The sequence below is a fragment of the Phoxinus phoxinus genome (genome assembly GCF_949152265.1).
Source record: "Phoxinus phoxinus genome assembly, chromosome: 5".
Classification (NCBI taxonomy): domain Eukaryota; kingdom Metazoa; phylum Chordata; class Actinopteri; order Cypriniformes; family Leuciscidae; genus Phoxinus; species Phoxinus phoxinus.
The window spans coordinates 9,435,138-9,441,137 of NC_136880.1; positions in this window are offsets into that span (position 1 = coordinate 9,435,138).

Genomic DNA, 6,000 nt, shown 5'->3' on the forward strand with positions numbered 1-6,000 from the left:
CAATAAGGCAAGGGGGAGAGACTGCTGCAGACTGCCCTAATGCCTCGTCCATGAGGGCAAACCAGGTCCAATTTGCTGCTGTTGCCTTGCCATCCTCTGTCCCTTGACCTGTGGCAGGACACTTACATTCCTAAACAGTGAAGATCAAAAAGTTGTGATGTACACTACCATTCAAAAGTTTTGAACGGTAGTGTATTACTATTGTACATTACACTGCATTTATACTTACTGCAAGCAGGCCCAAGTCTGTCAGGTTTACATTCAAGGTTTACTTCAAAAATCACAAGTTACATTAAAATGTGCAAAAACAATTATTTCCATATCTCCCACCTTGTACTTGGTTTTTAAATTGTCCCACTTTTTTTTTTGCCTGGGTGTGAAATTCTGAGGATCCTCGACATTGGAACAGTCCTTCGACGGATGTCGATGACGTAGCATCCTCGAAATTCCGGCTTCCGAGGATCCTTCCTTGACATTGAGAAACGGCTATTGAGTCTGGTAATAAAGCTAAATAACTGAGAAAAATTAGAATTGGTCTTCAGATGCCATGTCTGTAACTTGTATGACAAAATCTAGCGATAATCCAATATCAAACAGATTAATTAAAATAAGTTATTAGTCCACCACGTGCGAGACGTCATAAACCAACGTGGTTGAACGATACTTTGCGACATACGGTTTCGGGAAACAGTCGTGACTAGCTAGTTGATTTCTCCAACAATGCATCGTACTATGGTAGTTAAGCAGCGAGCTATATAGTTGTACGTTCCATAAAGACATTCTGATGGATTTATGTTCAAGATATTAAACAAACTTTATGAAGATATATGGTTTTTGTTATTACAGCCACATCCTAAATGTTTTTTTTTTTTTTTTTTTTTCAGTACATTTAAGCTCTTTATAACTGCGTTTCTTGTGACCGTAATTAAGATTTTTTTTTGTACTGTAAGCATTGGTATGTTGATAGTAAAAATTAGTGTTTGCTATACATTTCACTGATGTTAAGTAAGATTGAATGTAATCCAATTAAACAATGAGTTTTATATTATTATCATGTCTTCAAAATGGATTTTAAGTAAGATTTTTATGGCAATGCCATGAAGCATTTATATTGATATACACTTTTCATCATTGCAAGTATTTTTTTGTAAAAGTATTGAATTAATGAATGATGTCAATATATCTGTATTGACAATGATTTATGTAACATGTATGTTAATATCAATGTCTTTACTTGGAATGTTATCATTTTGTAGTTATGAACTTTCTCTTTACATATGTATTTTTCTATTTTTGAGATTACAGATGCCATGGCCAAAAAAGAGATCACGCATAGCAAAAAGGCTATATGCAAAGAGATGTGCAAGGACCGAGGTTTTGCCACTTCCTCTTGAAAAAGTGGTAGAGGCTGTAGACGAGTGTCCTCTTGAATCAAGTCAAGCAGGCTTCTCTGATTTTATAAAGCTGAAGGAAAGTCCAATGAAACTCATGAAAAATTAAAACTTTAAGAAACACATGAAAAATTAAAAAACACATGAAAAATGAAAACCATAATAATCCTTCACATTCACATGAAAATGCGTTGAATACTTTACCTGCATGTGTTGAATTTTCACAGAAACCATTACTGAAAGGTTCCTTTCATCAAGGGGATGCCCGCTTTGGAAAGTCACGTGGCAGACAGTGTGGTGCCATCAGTCTGACAGCAGTGTTGACGAGCAAGATGAAGAATGTGCTGACCTGGACAACACAAGATCTCAACGGTGTCTTGGTGGCAGGAACACACCTTTATGAATCTTTACGAAACCAGGTTAACATAAATGACCGGGAAGTCATGGGTAGGCATTACATAGCAGTCCATGAATTACCAAGGAGACACGTGCTGGGTAATACTGTATTTTCCATAGAGTATGCAGAGTCTCTCACTGTATTTGTTAATGTTGATGACTACGATGAAGCCTTAAAGCTATGGTCTACGATTTCAAAGATTGTTCATTATTAATAACCTCGTTTAGATGCTGGTTATGGTTCTACAGTACAATCCTAACAATATGAAGAGAAAAATAATGAAAAAAATCCATTCACTCTATTGGGTGTACAGCTGCAGAGAAGTTGACCAATGTAAGCTGTCCGGCCGGACAGCTTACATTGGTCAACTTCTCTCATCCAATCACCAGCGCCACTTGAAACTCCGCCTGGCGCTCGCGTCTCCACCCCGCCCCCCTCCTGCGACATGAAATTGCGCGGGCAAGCAAGCTGACAGTCTATGGTAGCTAGCTAAGTAGCATCAGATCAGCAATGGATAAAAAAATAAACGACAGCAGCAAGCGGCCTCTGCTTGCCCCTACTGTAAAGTTTGGACGAAAGAGAAAGTCTGTAGAGGAAAGAGCAGAGATTGAAAAAAAATGTGAAGAATGCCGGACTCTAAGTAGAATAAATATAGGGTCCACCATTGACCGTTGGAGGAAGCTTCAGGGAGATCTGGGACTGAAAACCGACGCTGACACGGCTGACTTTTTGTTGAACAGGTAAACAAAAAAGCTTTACCTGCGAATCTGACATCGCACGTCTCTGTTCCGATGTTTACTACCGGTGATCACAGCTTGACTGAGTGACGTTGTTCAGGCCGTTTCCCGGTGGGAGGGATCGGGTAGCACAGAGGGGAGGGGTGTGTGTGTGTGGAGGGGCGGGATGAGTTTTTTTTAAACTTCCCAACCGTCTCAGGCTTTCTCGACCGATTTTGAACATCGTAGACTATAGCTTTAAGCAATGTGGCCATGCCAGTTGATGTAGCTCTTCAGCAAGCTTTACTGAGTGCTGATGCTTTCCTTTTAAGTATTTGTGCCAACACATGTGCAGTAATCAAGGAGGGCTCATGGTATGCCTTTGTTGATTCTCATGCTAACAAAACTGAGACAAGTTGTGTTGCTTATTGTGGCCGGATAAGTGATGTGGCCTGCTGATTGGTCCTTGTTGAGTAGGGCTTGGACACTCCAATAGGGGGAAGCGGCCGTAATATTTAAGGACCCTTATTTTGACGGGTTTACGGGTCCTCGTAGGTCTGGGTTCTTCACTTCCGGGCAGTTTGTTTCGGTTCTCGGTCCCCTTTAAGGTATGTTTACACTCTCTCTTCCTAGCGTTGTAAATACACGGATTATTTTAGTAATGTGCTTCATTTATAGTTTATAGCGGGGCTGGTGGCGATGGCGTTGTAATAGGTTTCTGGCGGAGTTGCTTTCAGGTACGTTGATGTTTACTTAAGCTCTATCGCGGTGTTTGAGGTAATTATTATGTCACATTTAGCAGTAAGAACGCGCTGGCAGATGCGGGTGAACGCTGGCCGGTAAACAGAGCCGCAACGTTGGTTGTGAGTAGCCATGCAGCGCTGCGTTCGATCGTGATTCTGCCTAAACCGTAAGTAACCTCTCCCTTGTTCACATTCGGTGTTCGGGACATTTAGGTTGACTTGTGTCTCGTTGTTGAAGGTGAATGGTGAATGGATCATCGCGGTCATTAATCCATAGTGGAGAACGCTGCACGTGACGCCGCTGCTGTTTTGCTTCCCTTTAATTTGTTTACTGTGTATTTGTGCTGCTGGACTAACGCCTGGTGATTTATCTGGCAGATATGTTGGAAGGCTAGTTTTCTAGCTTCGCGTCTGCCCAGCTGCTTACACAGGTTATTTTGTTTTGTTTATACAGTTTATTTTCTTTTTGTTTTGTTTTGCCGGGTTGTTTTCTATATTGTTTCTTTTGAACTTTGGTTTTGTTTAATAGTGGGTTTATTTTGTGGTAAATCCTGTCTGTGTCATTATTTGTGAGCAGTTTTCTTGTTTATGATTATATTATAAGTTGGTAAATGTTTGTTTTTCTTCATCCCCGGTCCTGTTATTTTTGTGCCACTAGTCGCTGAGTGCCAGCTTGAGCGGCGTAAGGCACTATTAGGGGGTGGAGTATTATAGCTGCCATATTTGGTGTCTTTACTTCAGTTTCTTTTCATTATTTGGTGTATTTTATTTTTTATGGTTAATTCGAGTCCCTTTCTTCTCTCTCTCCAGGAGCCAGTGAGGATTTGGCGTGGAACGGGGGAGGCTAGCTGCTTCGTTCGAGTGGCCTGCTATACCGTGTGCTACCCTGGGCTTTACACCGTGTGCTGTGTGTGCTGTCAAGGCGTCCTTTTGGTGTGGGTGTGCGGGTTTGATTTGCTGTGACTTAAGGTGGGTGTGGGACAACCCCTCGACTTGCTGCCGGCCTGCCCTGTTCCCGCCAAGCTTGGCTTGGAGAAATTATTTGTTACGTGTATGAGTCCTGAGTGATTTTATTGGAGCTGATCATTTTATAATAAAGTATTTTTTGTATTGCCCCTCACGTCTCCGGTCTTCTGCCTGTACCAAATGGTAAAACTTACCTGTGTGCCTTTTTCTTGGGAGTTATTTCCCTGGTGCCCCCCAGGGTGGCGTAGTCGGATTAAAATTTGAGATTAACCATACTCTCCGCCGAAGATACCGCCACATTATCATAGCACCATATAATCTTTATATGACTATATTAATGAGATTGAACAGTCATTTGGGTCAATTGCGCCACGATTTGTAATAACTGGAGTTTTGGTTTATGCAGATGGTGAAGTTTCTCCAGTTTTCCATGCTCTTCTGGTAAAGCACTTTACAGTGTAGTCTTAAAACGCAAACCCAAGGTATGCAAATCTGTGACGACTGAGGTAAGGTCATCTGACTTTCAGTTACCTGAGGTTGAAGTTCAAAATACAAGAAGCAATAATGTTCCCATGCCACAGCCAGTGTGTAATGTTTTGCCAAGTAAAGGAAAAAGGGGGAGAAGAAAAAATCAGGATGAACTATCAGAGAAATGGGTTACGAAGTCCCACTCGCTAGAGGCAGACCACAGCAGTTGTCCATGGTCCTCTGGTAAAGCACTTTACAGCGAAGTCTTATGCAAATCTGTGACAACTGAGGTAAGATCATCTGACTTTCAATTATCTAAGATTTAAGTTCAAAATACAAGCAGCACTAACCTTTCAATGTCCCAACCAGTGTGTAATGTGTTGCCAAGTAAAGGAAAAATGGGGAGAAGAAAAAAGCAGGATGAGCAGGTCTCTGAGAAATGGGCTAAAAAATCTCATGTTGAAAATGTTGTAGTAGATGACATAATTATTACTGATGTTTCAATTCCAGAAGATTTTTTTTCTCCTTTGACTCTTAGAGATCAGCAAGCTTTATGTGAACTTGTGCTTCTGACAAATGATAACAGTGACTGTGATGTCATAACAAACTTTGGTCCCATTGCAGGTCCGTGTCAGACAAAGAGTATCAAACCAGATGGTAACTGCTTTTTCAGATCACTGGCATATGCAATAAGTGGAAGTGAGGACAAACATTTGAAGATTCGCTGTGCAATTGTCAAACACCTGAAAATGAACGCTTCAATATTTAAGAGGTATGTGAGAAGTGAGTATACTTCAGTAGAGGACTACTTGATACAATCTAGAGTCTATTATTCTGGGTCATGGGTCACTGAAATTGACATCTTTGCTTCTGCTGATCTGTTTAAAACAACCATAATGACTTTTAATGATGACCGATAGAATGCACACAAACCTACTGGAGTGGTAATTGCAAACAATGCAATATATTTGAAGCACGCACGACTAATAATGACTATTGGGAGGACTGTCATATTACATAACATTATAAAGAGAACAATATTGTAATAAAACATTGTGCATTATTTGAGTTTAGTTGCCGTGTCGCGTTGCTCCGGGAAGAGCGCGTCCACAACATGAGTCATTCTGAATGAATGTTTAAGTTCACTTGTGCATTCACGTCATTTTCTGCAGAAATAGTTTGTAATATTATGTTTATTTTGAATATATCTGATTAACCCTCATGTGGTGTTCAAAACCCTATAACACCTGTTGTGTTCCCGGTCAAAAATGACCGGCCCATAAAAAATAGCTTATAAATCACTCATTATACCATATTTT